The sequence below is a fragment of the Chiloscyllium punctatum genome, chromosome 38 (assembly GCF_047496795.1).
Source record: "Chiloscyllium punctatum isolate Juve2018m chromosome 38, sChiPun1.3, whole genome shotgun sequence".
NCBI classification, from domain to species: Eukaryota; Metazoa; Chordata; class Chondrichthyes; order Orectolobiformes; family Hemiscylliidae; genus Chiloscyllium; species Chiloscyllium punctatum.
Window position 1 is genome coordinate 59549992 of NC_092776.1, and position 24630 is coordinate 59574621.

General features: G+C 49.5%; 1 protein-coding gene and 1 long non-coding RNA gene across 6 annotated transcripts in view; both read left to right on the forward strand.

The window, feature by feature from the left end:
* Window positions 1-5853: 5853 nt before the first annotated feature.
* Window positions 5854-8997, forward strand: LOC140463655 (uncharacterized). The gene is made up of 2 exons (XR_011954711.1): window positions 5854-6049; window positions 8827-8997. It is a non-coding gene; the product is annotated as an uncharacterized lncRNA (long non-coding RNA).
* Window positions 8998-21174: 12177 nt separating this feature from the next.
* mypn (myopalladin) overlaps window positions 21175-24630 on the forward strand; it is a 304790-nt gene continuing 301334 nt past the window's right edge. For all 5 annotated transcript variants that reach the window (XM_072557964.1, XM_072557967.1, XM_072557968.1 and 2 more), the window contains exon 1: window positions 21175-21367. The gene's annotated coding sequence lies outside the window, so the exon portion shown is untranslated. The remainder of the gene's footprint in view (window positions 21368-24630) is intronic.

The window sequence follows — 24630 nt, forward strand, 5'->3', positions numbered from 1 at the left end:
GGTGGGAGGGGGGGGGGGGAGCGGGTGGGAGGGGGGGGAGGGAGCGGGTGGGAGGGGGGGGGGAGGGAGCGGGTGGGAGGGGGGGGGGAGGGGAGCGGTGGGAGGGGGGGGGAGGGAGGGGGGGGGGGGAGAGGGAGGGGGGGGAGAGGGAGCGGGTGGGAGTGTGGGGGGGGGAGGGAGCGGGTGGTGAGGGAGCGGGTGGGAGGGAGCGGGTGGAGGGAGGGGTGGAGGGAGCGGGTGGGAGGGGGGAGCGGGTGGGAGGGGGGAGGGAGCGGGTGGGAGGGGGGGAGGGAGCGGGTGGGAGGGGGGAGGGGAGCGGGTGTGGGGGGGGGGGAGGGGAGCGGGTGGGGGGGGGAGGGAGCGGGTGGGGGGGGGGAGGGAGCGGGTGGGAGGGGGGGGAGGGAGCGGTTGGGAGGGGGGGGAGGGAGCGGGTGGGAGGGGGGGGGAGGGAGCGGGTGGGAGGGGGGGGGAGGGAGCGGGTGGGGGGAGGGAGCGGGGGGGAGGGAGCGGGGGGGGGAGCGGGGGGGGGAGCGGGGGGGGGGGGAGCGGGGGGGGGGGAGCGGGGGGGGGGGGGAGCGGGGGGGGAGGGGAGGGGGGAGAGGGGAGGGGAGGGGGGAGGGGAGGGGGGGGGGGAGGGAAGGGGGGGGAAGGGGAAGGGGGGGGAAGGAAGGGGGGGAAGGGGAAGGGGGGGGAAGGGAAGGGGGGGGAAGGGGGGGAAGGGGAAGGGGGGGGAAGGGGGGGGGAAGGGGAGGGAAGGGGGGGGAAGGGGGGGGGGAAGGGGAAGGGGGGGGAAGGGGGGGGAAGGGGGAAGGGGGGGGGAAGGGGGGGGAAGGGGAGGGGAAGGGGGGGGAAGGGGGGGGGGGAAGGGGGGAAGGGGGGGGAAGGGGGGGGGAAGGGGAAGGGGGGGGGGAGGGGGGGGGGGAGGGGGGGGGGAAGGGGGGGGGAAGGGGGGGGGGGAGGGGGGGGGAGGGGGGGGGGAGGGGGGGGGGAGGGGGGGGGAGGGGGGGGGGAGGGGGGGGGAGGGAAGGGGGGGGGGGAGGGAGGGGGGGGAGGGGGGGGGGAAGGGGGGAGGGGGGGGGGAGGGGGGGGGGGAGGGGGGGGAGGAGGGGGGGGGAAAGGAGGGGGGGGAAGGAGGGGGGGGGGAAGGAGGGGGGGGGGGAAGGAGGGGGGGGGGAAGGAGGGGGGGGGGGAAGGAGGGGGGGGGGAAGGAGGGGGGGGGGAAGGAGGGGGGGGGGAAGGAGGGGGGGGGGAAGGAGGGGGGGGGAAAGGAGAGGGGGGGGAGAAGGAGGGGGGGGGGAAGGGGGGGAAGGAGTGGGGGAGAAGGAGGGGGGGGAGAAGGAGGGGGGGAGAAGGAGGGGGGGGAGAAGGAGGGGGGGGAGAAGGAGGGGGGAGAAGGAGGGGGGAGAAGGGGGGGGGGAGAAGGAGGGGGGGGGAGAAGGAGGGGGGGGAGAAGGAGGGGGGGGAGAAGGAGGGGGGGGAGAAGGGGGGGGGGGGAAGGAGGGGGGGGGGGAAGGAGGGGGGGGGGAAGGAGGGGGGGGGGAAGGAGGGGGGGGGGAAGGAGGGGGGGGGGAAGGAGGGGGGGGGGGAAGGAGGGGGGGGGGAAGGAGGGGGGGGGGGGAAGGAGGGGGGGGAAGGAGGGGGGGGGGAAGGAGGGGGGGGGGAAAGAGGGGGGGGAGAAGGAGGGGGGGGGAAGGGGGGGAAGGAGTGGGGGAGAAGGAGGGGGGGGAGGAAGGAGGGGGGGAGAAGGAGGGGGGGGGAGAAGGAGGGGGGGGAGAAGGAGGGGGGGGAGAAGGAGGGGGGGGAGAAGGAGGGGGGGGAAGGAGGGGGGGGGAAGGAGGGGGGGGAGAAGGAGGGGGGGGAGAAGGAGGGGGGGGGAAGGAGGGGGGGGGGAGAAGGGGGGGGGAAGGAGGGGGGGGAAGGAGGGGGGGGGGAAGGAGGGGGAAGGGGGGGGGGAGGAGGGGGGGGGAAGGGGGGGGGAGGAGGGGGAAGGGGGGGGGAAGGAGGGGGGGGAAGGGGGGGGGGGAAGGAGGGGGGGGAAGGAGGGGGGGGAAGGAGGGGGGGGAAGGAGGGGGGGGAGAGGAGGGGGGGGGAAGGAGGGGGGGGAAGGAGGGGGGGAAGGAGGGGGGGAGGGAGGAGGGGGGGGGAAGGAGGGGGGGGGAAGGGGGGGGAAGGGGGAGGGGGGGGGGGGGAAGGGGGGGGGAAGAAGGGGGGGGGGAAGGGGGGGGGGAAGGGGGGGGGGAGAGGGGAAGGGGGGGGAGGGGGGAGGGGGGGGGAAGGGGGAGGGGGGGAGGGGGGAGGGGGGGGGATGGGGGAGGGGGGTGGGAAGGGGGGGAGGGGGGGGATGGGGGAGGGGGGTGGGAAGGGGGAGGGGGGGGGAAGGGGGGAGGGGGGGGAGGGGGGAGGGGGGGGGAAGGGGGAGGGGGGGGGAAGGGGGAGGGGGGGGGGAAGGGGGAGGGGGGGGGAAGGGGGAGGGGGGGAGGGAAGGGGGGAGGGGAAGAGGGGGGGAGGGAGGGGGGGGGAAAAGGGGGGGGGGGGAAGGGGGGGGGAAGGGGGGAAGGGGGGGGGGGGGGGAGGGGGGGGAGGGGGGGGGGAGGGGGGGGGAAGGGGGGGGGGGGGGGGGGGGGAGGGGGGGGAGGGAAGGGAGGGGGGGGGAGGGGGGGGAGGGGGGGGGGGGGGAAGGGGGGGGGAGGGAAGGAGGGGGGGGGAAAGGAGGGGGGGGGGAAAGGAGGGGGGGGAAAGGAGGGGGGGGAAAGGAGGGGGGGGAAAGGAGGGGGGGGAAAGGAGGGGGGGGAAAGGAGGGGGGGGAAAGGAGGGGGGGGAAGGAGGGGGGGGGAAGGAGGGGGGGAAAGGAGGGGGGGGGAAGGAGGGGGGGGGGGAAGGAGGGGGGGAGGGGAGGGAGGGGGGGGAGGGAGGGGGGGGGAGGGGGAGGGGGGGGGAGGGGGGAGGGGGGGGAGGGGGAGGGGGGGAGGGGGGGAGGGAGGGAGAGGGGGGGGGGGAGGGGGAGGGAGGGGGGGGGAGGGAGGGAGAGGGGGGGAGGGAGGGGGAGGGGGGGAGGGAGGGGAGGGGGGGGAGGGAGGGGGAGGGGGGGAGAGGGGGGAGGAGGGGGAGGGGGGGGAGAGGGGGGAGGGAGGGGGAGGGGGGGGAGAGGGGGGGAGGGAGGGGGAGAGGGGGGGAGGGAGGGGAGGGGAGGGGGAGGGGGAGAGGGGAGGGGGAGGGGGAGGGGGAGGGGGAGGGGGAGGGGGAGGGGGGAGGGGGAGGGGGGAGGGGGAGGGGGGAGGGGGAGGGGGGGGGGAAGGGGGGGGGGGAGGGAAGGGGGGGGGGGGAGGGGGGGGGGAGGGGGGGGGGGGGGAAGGGGGGGGGAGGGAAGGAGGGGGGGGAAAGGAGGGGGGGGGAAAGGAGGGGGGGGAAAGGAGGGGGGGGGGAAAGGAGGGGGGGGAAAGGAGGGGGGGGAAAGGAGGGGGGGGAAAGGAGGGGGGGGAAAGGAGGGGGGGGAAAGGAGGGGGGGGAAAGGAGGGGGGGGAAAGGAGGGGGGGGGGAAGGAGGGGGGGGGGGAAGGAGGGGGGGGGGAGGGGGAGGGAGGGAGGGGGAGGGAGGGGGGGGGGAGGGGGAGGGGGGGGGAGGGGGAGGGGGGGGAGGGGGAGGGGGGGGAGGGGGGGAGGGAGGGAGAGGGGGGGGGGGAGGGGGAGGGAGGGGGGGGAGGGAGGGAGAGGGGGGGAGGGAGGGGGAGGGGGGGGAGGGGAGGGGGAGGGGGGGGAGGGAGGGGGAGGGGGGGGAGAGGGGGGAGGGAGGGGGAGGGGGGGAGAGGGGGGAGGGAGGGGGAGGGGGGGGAGAGGGGGGGAGGGAGGGGGGAGAGGGGGGAGGGAGGGGGAGAGGGGAGGGGGAGAGGGGAGGGGGAGGGGGAGGGGGAGGGCGGAGGGGGGAGGGGGAGGGGGGAGGGGGAGGGGGGAGGGGGAGGGGGGAGGGGGAGGGGGGCCAGGGAGGGGGGGGTTTGAGGGGGGGGGTTTGAGGAGGGGGGGGGTTTGAGGGAGGGGGTTGAAGGGAGGGTGGGTGGCGGGGGGGGTTGAAGGAGGGTGGGTGGCAGGGGGGGTTGAAGGGAGGGTGGGTGGCGGGGGGGGTTGAAGGGAGGGTGGGTGGCGGGGGGGTTGAAGGGAGGGTGGGTGGCGGGGGGGGTTGAAGGGAGGGTGGGTGGGGGGGGGGGTTGAAGGGGGGGGTTTGAAGGGAGGGGGGTGGGGGGGGGTTTGAGGGAGGGGGTTGAAGGGGAGGGTGGGTGGCGGGGGGGTTGAAGGGAGGGTGGGTGGCGGGGGGGTTGAAGGGAGGGTGGGTGGGGGGGGGGTTTGAAGGGAGGGTGGGTTGGGGGGGGTTGAAGGGAGGGTGGGTTGGGGGGGGGGTTGAAGGGAGGGTGGGTTGGGGGGGGGGTTGAAGGGCGGGTGGGTGGCGGGGGGGGTTGAAGGGCGGGTGGGTGGCGGGGGGGGGTTGAAGGGCGGGTGGGTGGCGGGGGGGGTTGAAGGGCGGGTGGGTGGCGGGGGGGTTGAAGGGCGGGTGGGTGGCGGGGGGGGTTGAAGGGCGGGTGGGTGGCGGGGGGGGTTGAAGGGCGGGTGGGTGGCGGGGGGGGTTGAAGGGCGGGTGGGTGGCGGGGGGGTTGAAGGGCGGGTGGGGTGGCGGGGGGGGTTGAAGGGCGGGTGGGTGGCGGGGGGGGTTGAAGGGCGGGTGGGTGGCGGGGGGGGGTTGAAGGGCGGGTGGGTGGCGGGGGGGGTTGAAGGGCGGGTGGGGTGGCGGGGGGGTTGAAGGGAGGGTGGGTGGCGGGGGGGGTTGAAGGGAGGGTGGGTGGCGGGGGGGGTTGAAGGGAGGGTGGGTGGCGGGGGGGGTTGAAGGGAGGGTGGGTGGCGGGGGGGTTGAAGGGAGGGTGGTGGCGGGGGGGTTGAAGGGAGGTGGGTGGGGGGGGGTTTGAAGGGAGGGGGGTGGGGGGGGGTTTGAAGGGAGGGGGGTGGGGGGGGTTTGAAGGGAGGGGGGTGGGGGGGTGTTTGAAGGGGGGGTGGGGGGGGTTTGAAGGGGGGGGGGTGGGGGGGGTTTGAAGGGAGGGGGGTGGGGGGGGTTTGAAGGGGGGGGTGGGGGGGGTTTGAAGGGAGGGGGGTGGGGGGGGTTTGAAGGGAGGGGGGTGGGGGGGGGTTTGAAGGGAGGGGGGTGGGGGGGTTTGAAGGGGGGGGGTTTGAAGGGAGGGGGGTGGGGGGGGTTTGAAGGGAGGGGGGTGGGGGGGGTTTGAAGGGAGGGGGGGTGGAGGGGGATGGGGGGGGTTTGAAGGGAGGGGGGTGGGGGGGTGTTTGAAGGGGGGGGTGGGGGGGGGTTTGAAGGGAGGGGGGTGGGGGGGTTTGAAGGGAGGGGGGTGGGGGGGTTTGAAGGGAGGGGGGTGGGGGGGTTTGAAGGGAGGGGGGTGGGGGGGGTTTGAAGGGAGGGGGGTGGGGGGGGTTTGAAGGGAGGGGGGTGGGGGGGGTTTGAAGGGAGGGGGGTGGGGGGGGTTTGAAGGGAGGGGGGTGGGGGGGGTTTGAAGGGAGGGGGGTGGGGGGGGTTTGAAGGGAGGGGGGTGGGGGGGGTTTGAAGGGAGGGGGGTGGGGGGTTTGAAGGAGGGGGGGTGGGGGGTTTGAAGGGAGGGGGGGTGGGGGGGTTGGGATGTTCGATCGATGTGGGTAGGGGCTGAGGGAGTGTTGAGAATATCCGGGGGGGGGGCGGTTGAGGGGGGAGTGGGGTGAGGGCGCACGAGCCCGGCTCCGGGATCAACATACTTCCCCGGAAGGACCAAACGGCCACCCCTTGCAGCTGCTGACATGTACCGGCTGTGAAGGAGAAGAAGGGGCCCCCGGTGGAGCAGACAGTGATCAGCGCGGCCCTGTCAACAACTTTTCCAGAAGCACCTTCCCCCACCGTCCCAAACCGCCGGAAGTGACGCGACAATCCTATCGGGTCAGGCTCTCTCCGCGCGAGGGCGGCCTCTCGAAGAGCATGCGCAACCTACCGCGCCACTGGGCATGTGCGGCGTGCGGCGTCGTTGGGCGAGGTAGGCAACAGGCCGCGAGAGACTTTCCAACCAACACGGTGTCCAGCTAAAAACCTGTGACAGATCAACTCACGAGTGAGCTTTCTTTGCTGTGGTGGAAAAGCTGGACCCGTGCCACGACTTGAATTACAGGAATACTTCCTGCCGAAAAAGAATCCTCACTAACGTTTCCAAAGCAACTGATCGTTCATCCCAGTTGCTGCTCCTGTGATTTGTTAAACACACATTGAGGAGATAGTGTGGACTGCAGATGCTGGAGATCGGAGATGAAAAAATGTGTTGCTGGAAAAGCGCAGCAGGTCAGGCAGCATCCAGGAAATTCCTGAAGGAGGGCTCATGCCCGAAGCGTCGATTCTCCTGCTCCTTGGATGCTGCCTGACCTGCTGCGCTTTTCCAGCAACACATTTTCAGCTCTAAACACACATTGAACCAAGTCCCCACGTTTAAAAGTCATTCATTGACAGTGAAACACTTCATTGAGGATGGGTTACTTACATTCCTTGCTTTAACAAATGAAAACTTGAAAGATTGCAGCCGGGTTATGATGATAGGGTTATAATTTGTGACATGGTTCTGTTCATATTTAATTAACACAGTGTTTCAGTGCAAATTTTGTAAGTTCCATTTTGATACATTATATGGGTATAGATTTGTTGACTAATTCAAGTCTGCTTTTACCTTCCACCAGTCACAAAGCTGTACAGAATGGAAACAGACTCTTCTATCCAACTCTTCAATGCTGACAAGATATCTTCAATTAATCTAGTTCCATTTGCCAGTATTTGGCCCATAACTCTTTAAACTCTTCCTATTCATATACACATCCAAATACCTTTCAAATGTTGTAATTGTACCAGCCTCTGTGAAAAAGTTGCTCCTTAGGTCCCTTTTAAATCTTTCCCCTCTCACCTTAAACCTATCCCCTCTTGTTTTGGACACCACTACCTCAGGGAATAAACCTTGCCTATTCCCATTATCTATGCCCCCTCTTGATTTTGTAAACCTCTATAAGGTCATCCCTCAGCCAATGACAATCTTGTCATCTCATGTGGCTATGCTTGCTACTGTTAAAAGCAATCTCTGAAGTCTCTGACCTGCTTGTGGAAGTTGCCTATCCATATTCACCTTCCCCTCTGAACTTCATTTTCTGTATCTAACCTTGAAGAAAACTCTCCCTCATCACATACCACTGCCCTTTTAAATTCTCAGCTATCTAGCTTTTGGTCTACGGTTCATCAAGATGTTTCTAAAGTCACCTTTAACCATGCCCTGTCCTTGAAATCAAGGCAACATTTGACAGAGTTTGGCATCAATGAGCACCAGCAAAACTAAAGTCGATGGGAATGGTGTTAGGGTAACTGGAGTCATAGCCAGCATAAAGGAAGAAAGTTGTGATTTTTGGAGGCCAATTATCTCTGTCCCAGGAGATTCTCAGGTCATGTCCTAGGCCAAACCATCTTCAGGTGCATCACTAGTGAAGATCAGAAGAATTTTGTTGGGGTTGGAGGTTTTGAGCCGTACGAAGAGGCTGAATAGGCTGGGGTTATTTTCCTGGAGCATCAGAGACAGAGGGATGACCTTACATAGGGTTATAAAATCATAAGGGACATGGATAGGATGAATAGCAGGGGTCTTTTTCCCAAGGACAGGAAAGTTGAAAAACTGGAGGGCATAGGTTTAAGGTGAGAAGGGAAAGATATAAAATGGACCTAAGGGGCAATATCTTCACACACAGGTTGGTGCATGTACAAGTTGAGGTGCAAGAGGCTGGTACAATTACAACATTTAAAAGGCATCTGGATGGATACATGAATAGGAACAATTTAGAGGGCTATGGGCCAAATGCTGGAAAATGGAACTAGATTAATTTAGGATATCTGGTCAGCATGGATGAGTTGGATTGAAGAGTCTGTTTCCACGCTGTACAATTTATGACTGTAAGTAGGACTGTTTACTGATGACTGCACGAAGTTCAACACCGTTCACAACTCCTCATATATTGAAGCAGTCTGCATCCAAATACAGCAACAACTGGGTTTGGGTTGTTAATGGCAAGTTCATTCACACCACACAAGCACTAGGTAGTAGCCATCTCAATCACCTTTCCATCATAGACTTCCTCAAAATGACCACTACTTTTCTGGTCAATCAGCAACCTTTGAGTGGTTCATGCCTTCGACTATGCAACTGCACTCCAGTACTTATTAGATTCTCCACAGTGTAGAAACAGGCCATTTGGCCTAACAAGTCCACACCGACCCTCCGAAGAGTAACCCACCCAGACCCATTTCTGTCTGACTAATGCACCATGAGCAGTTCACCTAACCTGCACATCTTTGGACTGTGGGAGGAAACCGGAGCACCCAGAGGAAACCCACGCAGACATGGGGAGAATGTGCAAACTCCACACAGACAGTCGCCCAAGGCTGGAATCGAACCCAGGTCCCTGGCACTGTAAGGCAGCAGTGCTAACCACTGAACCACCATGCTGCCCCTATTCACTACACAACTCGAGCTTTTTGCCAACAGCTAGATTCACCAAGATTCTCAGATGTACTGAAGTACTAATACTTCTAGGCTTCCTTTTTCTCAACTCCCCTCTGAGCTACATCTGAGTTTTGACTCCAACTCTTTGAAAATTTTGCTAATTCCCTTGAATCAATCCTTAAACTGTCTATTGAAAACCTTGTAATAAGGTCTGCCGAGCAAAACTGAATGTTGCTACTGATCAACTCTGGAACTGAATGTGCTTCATTACAGTGTTCCTATTTTCACAGATTGCTGGCTCAAATAATTCCCCTCAGCTCGAAGAATGCTTAGTAAAAGAAGGATTTATCACACGTCCCCGACTGGAATAAAACAACTTCACCATAGTAAAGGTTTCCTTGCAATGAATTTGAAAATTTATATTCTTACCAAAAATGTATAATAAAGAGACTATACAGTTAGCCTTCGTTTACATGTTTACATAGTAAAATCTTAAAATAAGTACCCATGTATGTAACAAGTAAGGACAGTAAGATTAGCAGAAGCTAAACACCATAGCATCCAACATACAGTAAATCCTTTGTATCTGCCAAATCACAAATCATAGATTTGTGTATTTGCGCCAAAAAACAATTAACAACAAAAATCAGATATCGGCGATTTTTAAACCATTTTAATGTATTTTTAATGAGCTGTGCAGTCATGAATTCCATCATTAGAGGTAGTTCTCAGAAATGGAACCCACGCAGATACAGAGGAATGACAGGAATTTAGCACTGAGGTTCTTACTTATGGCTTTCCATTAAAGTTTCAGTTATGTCCACAGTCCAAACGGTGCTCTTAACATCAGCTATAGATGTAATTCTGCCTTGAAGTCGATTTTTCAAACCCAAACAAGATAACTTCCCGTTTTCAGACAACTGAGTCAAAATGACTTTTTTGTGCCAACAATTTATCCTTCCCTTCATCAAAATCGGTTTTGGTTTCTGAGGATTTTGTTGAGATGCTTTTTGTGTTCCCCTATATGTGTGTTTTATTCAGAACATAAATACAAACATATGAATTAGAAGCTAGAGAAGTGATTGCTGGGCCTCTTGCTGAGATATTTGTATCATCGATAGTCACAGGTGAAGTGCCGGAAGACTGGAGTTTGGATTACATGGTGCCACTCTTTCAGAAGGGTAGTAAGGACAAGCCAGGGAACTATAGACCAGTGAGCCTGATGTCGGTGGTGGGCAAGTTGTTGGAGGGAATCCTGAGGGACAGGATGTACATGTATTTGGAAAGGCAAGGACTGATTAGGGATAGGCAACATGGCTTTGTGCGTGGGAAAGCATGTCTCACAAACTTGATTGAATTCTTTGAAGAAGTAACAAAGAGGATTGATGAGGGCAGAGTGGTAGATGTGATCTATATGGACTTCAGTAAGGCGTTCAACAAGGTTCCCCATGGGATACTGGTTAGCAAGGTTAGATCTCATGGAGAACTAGCCATTTGGATACAGAGTGGTGGTAGAGTGTTGTTTTTCAGACTGGAGGCCTGTGACCAGTGGAGTGCCATAAGGATCGGTGCTGGGTTCTCTACTTTTTGTCATTTATATAAATGATTTGGATGCGAGCACAAGAGGTACAGTTAGTAAGTTTACAGATGACACCAAAATTGGAGGTGTGGTGGACAGCGAAGAAGGTTACCTCAAATTCAAACAAGATCTTGATCAGATGGGCCAATGGGCTGAGAAGTGGCAGATGGAGTTTAATTCAGATATATGCGAGCTGCTGCATTTTGGGAAAGCAAATCTTAGCAGGACTTATACACTTAATGGTAACGTCCTAGGGAGTGTTGCTGAACAAAGGGACCTTGGAGTGCAGGTTCACAGCTCCTTGAAAGTGGAGTTGCAGGTAGATAGGATAGTGAAGGCGGTGTTTGGTATGCTTTCCTTTATTGATCAGAGTATTGAGTACAGGAGTTGGGAGGTCATGTTGCGGCTGTACAGAACATTGGTTAGGCCACTGTTGGAATATTGCATGCAATTCTGGTCTCCTTCCTATTGGAAAGATGTTGTGAAACTTGAAAGGGTTCAGAAAAGATTTACAAGGATGTTACCAGGATTGGAGGATTTGAGCTACAGAGAGAGGCTGAACAGGCTGGGGCTGTTTTCCCTGGAGCGTCAGAGGCTGAGGGGTGACCTTATAGAGGTTTACAAAATTATGAGGGGCATGGATAGGGTAAATAGACAAAGTCTTTTCCTGGGGTCAGGAAGTCCAGAACTAGAGGGCATAGGTTTAGGGTGAGAAGGGAAAGATATAAAAGAGACCTAAGGGGCAACTTTTTCACACAGAGGGTGCTATGTGTATGGAATGAGTTGCAAGAGGAAGTGGTGGAGGCTGGTACGATTGCAACATTTAAGAGGCATTTGGATGGGTATATGAATAGGAAGGGTTTGGAGGGATATGGGCCGGGTGCTGGCAGGTGGGACTAGATTGGGTTGGGATATCTGGTCGGCATGGACAAGTTGGACTGCAGGGTCTGTTTCCATGCTGTACATCTCTATGACACTATGACTCTAAGCCGTTCAGTAAGATAATACTGATTTGTTTGTGTTTCGAATCCAACATTCCCACCTACCCTAATGACATTGTTAAACGAGAATCTATCAAGCTCTGCATTAAAAATATTTAATGATTCCACATTCACAACCGCTTGAGGCAGAGTTCCAAGGTCACACAACCCTTAGAAAAAAAACATTCCTCTCATATCTGTTCTAAACGGGCATTTTGAAAAAGTGGCCCCTTGTTCTGGACTGATTCATAGGAGAAAACACATCCATCATGTGAAGACCATTCCGCTATTATCCACTTTAATCAAATCACTCCTCACTCTTTTGAGCCCCAGTGAAAACAAACCAAGCCTCTCCAAACTTCCACATAACACAAGCCTACTTTAAGTATAGTAAACCTCTGAACCATCACCAATGCATTCACATTCTTCCTCAATTAAAAAGACCAAAACTGCACAGAGGCTTTGAGATGTGATCACCCTAATATTCTGTATAGCTGAAGCATAATCTACTGCCAGATTTGTTCTCTGGACATTTTGAGTTCTTCCACGTTCCCCTGATCACATTTCAAACTTGTCTCATTCAATACGAATGTCTACCACGTCCTCATCCCAGAGTTTGATTTTTCCTTTCTAACACTTATAGTTTCCCATGCAATTCACAAAGCACATCCTTTCAATTTTCTTCGATTTTAAAAGGTATTTTGGGAACTGTCCTGTCTGGAATTGAGCTGTTGTATCCTGGGTGTCAACAGTGGCAAGCATTCCTGATTTGACATTAAGAGTTATTGGCCCTTTGAGGTCACTTTGTGGACTTTAGCATCATTTGATAATTTTTCAGACACCTGAATGACATTCATACTGTCTGTCCATTACAATTGTGGTCACATTAGTATTTCTGCAAGAACCAGTTTTTTTGCTCAGCTGGATTACAAATTGACGAAGAGTTTATCCTAAGTATGAATTGAATGTGCTCTGAACGTTATGATTTTCCAATTTTTACAGATTGTTGGCTTTCAGAGAATGTTCACAAGAAAGATTTATCACATGTACAACAATAATTAGAATCTATAAAGATCTTTAAAGTTTTACACAAATTTCAGAAATCTCACTAAAAGGCCGAATGAAGATTTCATTTCACAATGTATCTGTGTTTGAAGGGTAAAGACTCCTTGGGATCACTGTTAACCCCTGAACTTTGACATACAGATTATATGTTTGTAAATTATGCAAATTTACATGTGCCGTTGTAGAGCTGTTCTCAAGCATCATGATGATGAATACTTAACTGAAATTTGGATTTTGAGACAGGCCAAAATCTTAAAAAAGAAACAAGTAGTTGAAATACTAAAAGGCATTTTAATAGGTGGGTTTGATCCTCTTGTCATGAAACACTTTTTTTTAAACAAAAAGGTTTACTAATTTTGAACATAATTCTTCAATCTGGCAATCACCGGTGAAATTATGTTACTGTCTACTAACTTTACAGACAGCTCCCACAGACATTTTGCAGGCTTTTGAGCAGCAACTTGCTATCATTGAGCAACTGATCCAGTGCATCACTCTTTGTCAAAAATCTGAACATATGAAGCAGCAGCAAAGTTCTTCAATTAGATTGAGAACTTCTCAATCAACAACTAAACCAGGAGTTGTACATTAAGTTTAATTCATTTACAAAAGTTAAAATATAAAGAACCAAAGCTGAGATTGAAAGACAGACAGAAAGAGACAAATAAAACAATATAATTTTATTGAAATCATCAATATTAACTAAATTCTAAAGAAACGAGGATTGCAAAAGTTACTTTTTCAGCACCGGAATAATTGTTTTCCATTACTTATGGCTGTTTATACCACTAACATTTCACCTACATCTCAGCTCTTCTACTGTATTTTGTGGGAACTAAAGGATACATATTGCAGTTCCATACGTATAAAAACAAAACAATTTTAGCATAGAATCTGTGAAGTTTTGGTGAGAAGCAGGTGATGTCAGACATTGATTTTCACATTTTATTGTGCCTAAGTGGATGTTAAATGTTACTGCTGAATTATTCCATCATGATGGTAACTTCACAGTTATTCCTGTTAAGTTTCAAGTCTATGATTGGAGGCGGTGCTTTGAGGCTGTTCCACTGTTTACAGAATTGATAAAGTTTGGAAAGAGACTGATTTGTTGTGTATTTATGTAAGTATGATGGACTGTCACTTTAAGAGTCCAATCACATAGAGTCTTAGAGACTCAGCATGGAAACAGACCCTTCAGTTCAATTCATCCACACCGACCACATATCCTAAATTAATCTAGTTACATTTGCCAGCACTTGGCCATTATCCCTCTAAACCCTTCCTATTCATATATCCATCCAGATGCCTTTTAAGTCTTGTAATTGTACCAGCCTTTACCATTTCCTCTGGCTGCTCATTCCATGCATGCATCACTCTCTGCATGAAAACATTGATCCTTAGGACCCTTTTAAATCTTTCCCGTCTCACCCGAAACCTACGGCCTCTAGTTCTGGCTCCCACATCCCAGGGAAAATACTTTATCTATATACCCTATCCATGCTTCTCTTGATTTTATAAACCTCTATAAGGTCACCCCTCAGCCTCCGATGCTCCCAGGAAAACAGCCCCAGCCTATTCAGTCTCTCCCAAGAGCTCAGATGCTCCAATCCTGGCAACCTCCTTCTAAATCTTTTCTGAACCCTTTAAAGTTTCACACGATCCTTCCTATAAGAAGGACATCAGAATTGCATGCAGCATTCCAAAAGTGGCCTAATTAATGTCCTGTATAGCTGCAACATGACCTTCCAACTCCTGTACCCAATGCTCTGACCATTAAAGGAAAGCATACCAAGTGCCTTCTTCACTATTCTATCTACCTGCGACACTACTTTTAAGGAACTATGAACCTGCACTCCAAGGTCTCTTTGTTCAGCAACACTCCTTAGGACCTTACCATTAAGCATGTAAGTCCTACCCAGAGTTGCCTTTCCAAAATGCAGCACCTCACATTTATGTAAATTAAACTCCATCTGCCACTCCTTGGTCCACTGGCCCATCTGATCAAAACCGGTTGTACTCTCTTCACTGTCTACTGCACCTTCAATTTTGATGTCCACTGCAAACTTACTAACTATGCCTCCTATGTTCACACGCAAATCATTTATGTGAATTGCGAAAAGTAGTGAACCTTGTGGCACACCATTGGTCACAGGCTTCCAGTCTGAAAAGCAACACTCCACCAACACCCTCTATCTTCCACCTTCAAGCCAATTCTGTATCCAAACGGCTAGTTCTCCCTGCATTCCATGTGATCTAACCTTGCTAATCAGTCTACCATGAGCAAGTTTGTTGAATGCCTTACTAAAGTCCATGTAGGTCACATCCACAGCTCAGCCCTCATCAATCCGCTTTGTTATTCAAAAAACTTAATCACATTAAGTGAGACATGATTTCCTATGCACAATTGCAAATGTTGACTATCCTTAATCAGTCCTTGCCTTTCCAAATACATGTAATTCCTGTCCCTCAGGATTTCCTCCAACAATTTGCCCACCACCGATGTCAGACTCACTGGACTATAGTTTCGTGGTTTTTCCTTAACACCTTTCTTGAATAGTGGCACCACATTAGCAAACCTCCAGTCTTCTGGCACCTCACCTGTGACTTTCGATGATACAAATATCTCAGTAAGGGACACAGCAATCACTAACCTAGCTTCCCACGAGTTCTAGGATCCTTGATTAGTTTAATGTTCATTACAAGCACAGCACAGGCTAATGTGGTCCTTCATGTCATTTCTTATGTTTGGCCCATGCAGCACTTGTCTTACCATCTTCAGACTAAACTCAATTTCTTGATGATTTGTGTAGCATGTCTCTTTTCATCTCCGTATGAATAATGACCCTGCTCCCTTTGCACAGATGTCATCTTGAATAATCACTTCATCTGTTTGTTCAATACTCTTTTACATAACAGGGGCAGCCTTGATGGTTTCAGTTCATCCCTTCAGTGTCCTGTAAGATGTAACGTATTGCGTCTCATTTTGTAGTTTGCTTGATCTGTCAGTAAAATGCTTGGCCCAAATCTACACGGAGAGTAGGACACTCTGAGTCCAATGCTGATCATTCATAAAACAAATCACTTAACCAGATACCACTTCCTGCCCAAGCTTCCAATGCTGCAACCAAAAGAGCTCTGCACGAATCCAGCTCCCACACTACACAAATTCATGGTGTAATGTCACTGGCTATTTTGGGCAAGAAACTTGCTACCTTTACGGTAAACATCCTCATAATAAAGCTCTTACTGTTTTTCACTTTGGCCTCCTGGAACTTAACACAAGAGGAAATCCTGTAACAAGAATAAAAACTGTTGCCTCCCTATTGCCAGGGTCTTGGAGACAAGAGAGAAGGTTGAGGCTGGTACAGAGGTTAAAGAAACCAAGTTAAATAGACAGGGTGGGGGAGGGTGGGGGATGTCACTTACTAGGGGACAGGTTCAAGATGCTGGAGGGAGGTTTAAAGAGACACGTTTTAACACAAAGGGTGTTGACTGCCCTGGAACATGCTGCATTGGGCCACGCCTAATCCATCTTTCTTCATCACTGGTATGATAGGCGTGGCCCAATCACTCATTTACAAGTTAAACATAGAAATATAGAAAATAGGAGAAGCAGGACATTCAGCACTTCAATATTCATTCTGATAATGGTTGATCATCCAACTCAGTAGCCTGTTTCTACTTTCCCCCAATATCCTTTGATCCCTTTAGTCCGTGAATGTCCTGCTTCTCCTATTTTCTATATTTAACTTGTAAGTGAGTGATTGGGCCACGCCTATCATACCAGTGATGAAGAAAGATGGATTGGTACACATCTGCTGTGATTGAAGGCCACGATGAATCCGGTAGTCTGCACTGAGCAATATCCTTTACCTTTAATATTTGCTGGATTTAGCTGGAGGTCGGCTTTTCAATAAAAAACAGCCTTAGTCAAGTCAACCTTTAGATGAATGCAGATACTGAGTCACAGAAATACTTGATGATTGTAACATAAAGGACTATTCAAATACAAGAGACTTCCATTTGGAATCACGTCTGCACTTGTGTTGTTCCAATCTGGTGGATCAGATTTCAAATGGATTGGAAGGAGTTCAGTATTACCTATACAATATTTTAGTAAAGGGGAGAAACAAAAACAAAACCATCTCCATAATTTAGATGCGGCTCTGCAGAGACTTGAAGATTATGGCCTAAGAGTGACAAAAGACAAATACGATTCTTTTCAATCTTCCATTGAATTTTTAGGCCATGATATGTTAGGCGACTGCTCAAGTCATCTTCAAAAGTAGAAGCCATTATACTGAGGCACGAGCACATAAAAATATAAACCAACTACAATTATCTTTGGGCTTGCTAAATTACCATGACAGGTTTTTTCCCAAGTCTTGCAACCATTCTCAAAGTTGATCATGTGGAAACAAAAATCAAAAATGGGAAGATCAATGTGAAAGAGCTTTTACACAAGTCAAATAGGCTTTATTATGGTCAGAGATCCTGACCCATTTTGACTCAAAATCACCTTTGCAGCTAGCACGCAATGCACCATCATATGGTGTGACAGCAGTTGTTTCTAATATGGAACATGACAGCGCAATACAGGCCCTTCAGCCCTCGATGTTGTGCCAACCTGTGAAACCAATCTGAAGCCCATCTAACTTATGCTATTCCATTCTCATCCATACACCTATCCAATGACCATTTAAATGCCCTTAAATTGGCGAGTCTATTACTGTTGCAGGCAATGCACTCCATGCTCCTACTACCCTCTGAGTAAAGAAACTACGTCTAACATCTGTCCTATATCTATCACCCCTCAATTTAAAGCTATGTCGCCTCATGCTAGCCATCACCATCTGAGGAAAAAGGCTCTCACTGTCCACCCTATCTAACCTTCTGATTATCTTATATGTCTCTATTAAGTCACCTCTCAATCTCCTCTCTAACGAAAACAGTCTCAAGTCCCCCAGTCTTTCCTCGTAAAACCTTCCCTCCATATCAGGTAACATCGTAATAAATCTCCCCTGAACCCTTTCCAAAGCTTCTACATCCTTCTGATAATGCGGTGACTGAATGCAATACTCCAACTGCGGCCGCACCAGAGTTTTGTACAGCTGCATTATGACCTCATGGTTCCGAAACTCAATCCCTCTACCATAAAAGCGAACATACCATATGCCTTCTTAGTAATCCTGTCAACTTGGGTGGCAACTTTCAGGGGTCTATGTTCATGGACACCAAGATCTGTCTGTTCATCTACACTGCCAAGAATCTTACCATTAGCCCAGTAGTCTATATTACTGTTGCTTCTTCCAAAATGAATCGTCTCATACTTTTCCATATTAAAGTCCCTTTGCCACGTTTCAGCCCAGCTCTGCAACTTATCTCTGTCCCTCTGTAACCTGCAACATCCTTCATCAGTCATCACAACTCTACCAACCTTAGTGTAATCTGCAAATTTACTAACCTATCCTTCTATGCTCTCATCCAGGCCATTTATAAAAATGACAATATTACCCAATGGTGAAGAGAAGTCAATCACTTTTGCATCAAGATTATCAAAAAAAAGCAGAAATGAACTATGCACAAACGGAGAAGCTCTAGGAATCATTTTCACCATTGGACGATTCTGCTAAACCTCTATTGCCAGATATTTACCCTGCTAATGGACCATTAACCACAATCTGAATGTAGGTTTGCTCACTGAGCTAGAAGATTCATTTTCAGATGTTTTGTCCCATACTCAATAACATCTTCAGTGGGCCTCCAGACGAAGCATTGCTGATGATTTCTGCTTTGTATATATATGTTTGGGTTTCTTTGGGTTGGTGATGTCATTTCCTGTTCTTTTCCTCAGGAGGTGGTAAATGGGGTCCAAGTCAATGTGTTTGTTAATATAGATATCTGTTAAGGCTCCAGCTACTCTGGTACTTCTCCAGAACCTGAGGATTTTTGGAATATTGCAACAAATGTATCCACCTTCTCTGCAGCTATTTCTTTTAGGATCCTCTGATGCAAGCCATCAAGACTAGGGACTTATCCTCCTTTAGCCCCATTAGTTTGTCTACTACGACTACTTCTAGTTTCAGTGATGGTACTTAATTCCTCCTGTATTCTTTAGTATTAATGAGATGCTCAAAGTAAATACCACCATAAAACCTGATGCAAACTATGTGTTCCTCTGCCATTTCCATGTTTCTTATAACTATCTCCCCAGATTCATTTCCAATGTTTACTTTGACCTCTTTCATCTTCTTTATAAATTTAAAGAAGAGAGTAGCATAGTGGCTCAGTGGTTAGCACTGCTACCTCACCGCACCAGGGACTGGGTTTGATTGCACCCTTTGATGACTCTCTGTGTGCTGTTTGCACATTCTCCCTGCATCTATGTAGGTTTCCTCCGGGTCCTCTGGTTTCCTCCCACAGTCCAAAGATGTTGTTAAGTTGATTGGTCATGTTAAATTGTCCATAATGTCCAAGGATGTGTAGGTTAGGCAGATTCACTATGGTAGGTGCAGGAGTACAGGAGTAGAGTAGAATCTGGATAGGATGCTCTTTGTAGGGTCAGTGTGGATTTGATAGGCTGAATCGCCGCCTTCCATACTGCAGGGATTCTATGAAAAAATTGGCAGGACAAATAGAGGGTATTGATATGGTATTCAGTATTCTAGGCTTCATTAATAGGGTCATAGAATCCAAAAGCAAGGATGTTATAATGAAATTATTGGGCACACTGGTTAGATCTCAGCTCAAATATTGTGTACAGCTGTGGGTGCTGCACTTCAGAAAGGATTTTATCAAGAGACAGAGGAAGAGATTTCTGAGAATGGTTTGAGGGAGGAAGAGATTTCTGAGAATGGTTTGAGGGATGGATCATTTCAGTTAAGACAGAAGATTGAAGAAATTGAGTCTGTTTTCCATGGAGAGGAGATAGCTAAGAGGAGATTTGATAAATGTTCTCAAAACCATGAGGGATCTGGACACTGGATAAGGAAAAACTGTTCCCACTCTTGAGAGCACCACTCTGCATCAAGCATGGCTGATCAGATGTGTCTCTCATCTCTTAGTACCTGCCAGAGACCCTTGGAAGGACTTGTAATTGATAACCAGCTTGTTTTGCATTTACTTTTCTCAAGTGAAACCTCAACCTGGAACATTCAGCTGAAAGATAGGGATGCTGCCACTGGTCCACAAGGCCACCTTGACTCTAAGCTTGCATTCGAAATGGCATAGCAAGCAAATTAGTTGACTTAAGAGCAGCTATGATTGGGCAATAACTTTCCATGACTGCCCACATTCATTTTTGAAAGTCTTCACAAAATAAAATTCAATATCATAATATGAAAGAGCTTACAAATGAATGGCCATTTTGACCATGTTCTCTACAGATCATTAATAATCTGTTATACAATGAATCTGAACAATTTGGCTCAAGTAAGTAAGATAAACTTCATGATAAATGTGTACAATTTATAAAGATTGAGAAAACATGTTTAGCTAGATGGCAGTTTTGTGTCTGCTTTTTCAACGTTCTTAATTGATCATTATTAGTAGGTTGCTGGTTGGATTTAAAAGAAGTGATAGGTACTGAGCTAGCAAACCACTTGTCATTTATAATGACTAATATTTGTAGGGAGGGAAGTATAATGACTGAGAGATGTGGAGGCTCCCAGGATTTCCTGGAGGCTCTGTCAAATTTAATGACAGCCCCTGATTTCAAGCTTCAGTCTCCCCATTGCCTGGCTGGTTAGATTAAGAGATAGTCTGGTGGAAGGTGTGCAGCACTAGGCCACAACTGGGGAGTGGAAAGCAGAGATTGGGTAGGGATGGGCAGGGATTTTTGATAAATGATCCCGAAATGGGAGAGTCTGGACACAAGTAGTGGATGGTTTTGTCTGATTGCAGTCATAGGAAAGTGTCTAGTTGCCTGAAGTGAGAAGTAGGTTTGATTCATGAAGGAATTCTACTTTCCTCACGGCCCATGAACAATGTCAGAAAGGCCTTTACCTTTTATATATTCTTTCTTGAGATGTGGCCATTGCTGGCAAGGCAAGTATTTGTTGCCCATCCCTAATTGTCTTTGAATGGAGTGAATCTTTACACTGCCACTTGCTGTGGCTCTGGAGCCACATATAGCTGAAACCACATAGAGACTGCTGATTTTCTTCACTATAGAGTGTCAGTGAACCTGTAGGGGTTTTTAGAATGATAGTTCTAAAATGATAGTTCTGTGATTGCCATTATTGAGATGAGCTTTCACATCCAGATTTTATTGATTAATTTGAACCTGTTAATTAATTTAAGTTGCCCTAATAGGATTTTGAATTAGCAATGGCTTGAGACTGTAGATTATTAGGCGAAAGTGAGGACTGCAGATGCTGGACTGTAGATTGTTGACATTAACATCCTAATAACATTGCTACCAGGCCACTACTTAATCCCACTTGGACCTATTGGATCCAGCTCTTTTTGCCTTGGGTTTCCCAGTCTGCCCCCACTAAATATTAACAAACAAAAGCTGAAACCTGCAACATTAATCAAATATTTAAATTACTCTCCTCTGGAGAGTCAGCTGTTTTCCCAAACTCCAATTTACAAACCGCTATCAAGGCAGATTGGGAATGAGCTTCTCCTTTTCAATTTTCAACCCTCTTGACTTTTTGGGCCTCTTGTTCCCTTCCCCAGAAGAGTTCAAATTCCCTACCCCATCTATAAAAGATTGAATGATAACCTGTGAGTTGGCAATAATACCATTAAGTAGTTATTCAAAGCCCTATTTTTTTTCAAATTATGTTAGAAATAGAAGTACATTTATAAGACTTTTATTTCTTTTCTTGAAATGTGTGGAAGCAGGCAGGAAGCCATGTTGCTATCCATGCTTGTTCAAATGAGTGTTTTCTTGTTTTTAAATCATGACTTCACACATTTTGACACTTGCTTTATGTGGCTGTGCTCATTGGTCTCTTTGTTTGTCGTCCATTTGTGTATGATAGGCAACAGTTGTCAGGTCGTTGCAGCTCCAAGTGGTGCTCTATTACAAGCTCTGACATTAGCCTTCTGCTGCTTGATGATGATGCCGCCTAAAATTAGCTTTCTTGCTCATTCGCAGTGATAGCAATAAAAGATCCAACCTGAATGGCACATGTTTAGTACGTGAAACGGGATGATTGAAAGCCTTGTGTTACTTTAACTATTGATTTATACTTCATGGTAAGTTTTTACTTGACTTATCAGAATTTACTTGTTTACAATATCAAAGTCGGTTAATTAAAATTAAATGGAGTCATGTTTGGAGTGTAGTTTCACAATGTTTTCACCTCTGTTTGTCATAGATAACTGTGTTCAATTCTGGATTGTATTTAATGTGTTATTTTTAAAATATATTAGCTCAGTTCTTTGGTAAATAGTACTCGTGATGCAGATTTTGAACCCACATTGCATTTGGCTTGTTTGGAATGCAGAGCAGTTAAATAGTTATGTTACATCTAAATTCTAAAAAGATAACTGTCTTTAGTCAATATCATTAGATTTAAGCCATGAACTATTAGCTGGCTGAGTGGTTTAATATTCCTGTCATTGTCTGCTAAGCAAGTTAAAGCCAACCTTCACCAATGTTTTAAATTTTGATTTTGCTTAAAATACAATTTCCTTTGAACATTATTTTGACTCTAAAGTTCACAGTTTGATCATGAGTTCATTGCAGAAATATTGGTAATGTTAAATTATTAACATTTTCTGTTGACGGTGCTGTAGTAGTTTGTATGAGCTTTAACCTCTGCTCACTGACATAACTCTCATATTTATGTACTTGAAGTTAGTGGAATTTTTTGCTATTGTTAATCAAAGTCAAGGGAGGAGCACAGCTGATACTGTCCTTCAAAACATAAAACCTGGCTCTTCAGATATGTGAGCTGCACATCATGTACAATTTTGAGAGCTTATCAGGGAATGAATGGAAACAGGATAAGTAGTTGTTGCTCTGAGTGATAGAGTTTCACGATGTGATAGTTGATTGATTTAATATTTCATTTTATTACCTCTGACAACACAATGTCAATATGATAATATTAAATTTAGAGATTCTAAAGTAAGGAAACTTTGTTGAGTTGGTATTGCTTGGATAGTTTCATTCTGGAATTGTTTTAAGTTGAGCAGAGTAATCATATTTGATTTAGATGTGGGAGCACTTGCCATTCAGTTCAGTACTTTTTTTTTAAGAGATTGGCCTGGATTTTCACCCTTTCGACAAGTAGCAGGAGTTGAGAAAACTCCTAGTTCTGCCCACCCACCCCAAAAAGAAGTGCAAGCAAACATGGGATTTTAATTCTGGGAAGTGAGGTTGTTAGAGGGGACTTGCGAGGGCAGGTGATGGTGGGGGAGGGTGCGTAATCTGGAGGTGGTTGCAGGCCAGACAACCCGAGATAGATAGTGGAGATATCTATGAGCTGGTGCTGAGGTGAGCTGCTAAAAGGCCCAGCCTGGTGCTATGGGACTTTACCCCAGTCGTAATGAAAAACATAAGCCCTCCAGCCCTCGCCCTACACATGCAACACATGTGCAATTTCAAGCCTCCACTCATGGTTCCCTCATTCTAGCAATGTTGCACATGCACTTCCACCTTTTCATGGTTAAGTCTAAGTGAGAGCTAATGTCTAAGAGCTCAGAAATCCATTAGTCCATTGGAACTGCAAAGCCTCAGGGAACAATATTGTTTGATTGATTTCTCTGGCTCTTTGGTCTCTTCTGTCAATTACACAATGTTTATTTACACAAGGCTAAGAGATATCACTTGCATGAAGTTTCTGCAATTAATAATTTAATGGGTCCAGATAACCATGGTTTATAGTAAGTAAAACAAAATGAATAGGAGAAAGTGAGGACTGCAGATGCTGGAGATCAGAGCTGAAAAATGTGTTGCTGGAAAAGCGCAGCAGGTCAGGCAGCATCCAAGGAGCAGGAGAATCGATGTTTCGGGCACAAACCCTTCGTCAGGAGCCATTCTTGATGAAGGGCTTATGCCCGAAACGTCAATTCTCCTGCTCCTTGGATGCTGCCCGACCTGCTGTGCTTTTCCAGCAACACATTTTTCAGCAAACAAAATGAATAGCCAACTTTTAGTAAAGGATTTTTTCAACCACATCCTCTCCTTAATGATCTGTCTATACAGTATATAATAGGTGCATGGGAAGGGAAGTGTCAGCATAGCACAAGTGCCGTGGAAGTGGGTGGGGGCATAGCTTGGCATGAGGAGATCCTTTTGAACTTCAGGGAAAGTTTTGGAAATTATGTAGACTGAGGCACTGTGAGCCATAACTCTGAAAAGCTGACCTGACTCCATGCAAATGAACACCAAGTCATGATAAAGTGTGGAGAGCCAGGTACAAGCTTCCAGCCTGAAGCATTTTCAGTGTTTGAAATGCACTAGTAAAAATTGGAAACCCCGGGATTAGGAATCCCAAATTTGGGCCCACATGCCTCTTGTAAAGATCTTAGGAGTCATGCTGACTTAGTGAAAACCCTTTTTGCTTTTTACAAACATATGAGCTGCTGCAGAGTTCTGGCATTTGCTGAGAATACATGGTAAGGTTTTAGTGATTGAAAAAGTATTAATAATTGTAACTACTGTAACTCATTAGTTAGTACTTAGAAAATCAGAATCCATTATAAAACAGCTGGTTAGTTTTGGCATTGAAACTCTAGGTGTGCTAGGTTTTCAGCTTTACTACAATCAAATGACTCTATCTTAAAACACTTATTTTGTTCAGGTTGTGAAACCAGTAAAACTTGTTATTGAAAGTGTAAGTAACTGAAAAGTCATGAGGGTTATTATGATGGAGATGTTAGGTTAAGGTGGAACGGTCACTTTCCTAATCAAAGATAGTATGGGAGTTAGATAACCTTAGTTCAGGAGACAGGACATCGAATCTGTTTAGATGGAGATGACGATTAACATAGGAAAGAAATCACTTGTGCAGTGATCTACAGACTCCTGAACAGTAGCCATGATGTCGAACTTCCAAAGGGACACAATTAAGTTGGTGGAGTGGACAGATAGGTGGCAGATAAAGTTCAGTGTGGAGAAGTGTGAGGTGATGTATTTTGGTATGAAGAACATGAACAGACAATAGAATATACATGTTACAATTCTGACTTTGACAAAGGGTCAGTTAGATTGGAAATGTCAGCTCTTTTCTCTCCTTGCAGATGCTGCCAGACCTGCTGGGATTTTCCAGCATTTTCTCTTTTGGTTTTTTATAATTCTAAAGTGGAACCTGGGAAATAAATGCACAGATCATTTGAATACAGCAGAATAAATGGAGAGAGTAGTTCATAAAGCATTGGCTTAATTAATAAGGGTATCGAGTACAAGAGAAAGCAGGTGATGCTGAACTTCTGAAAGTGTTGGTAGACCCCAGCTAATGTATGATCTGCACTTCTGGGCACCACAGTATTGGAAGGATGTGAATACCTTG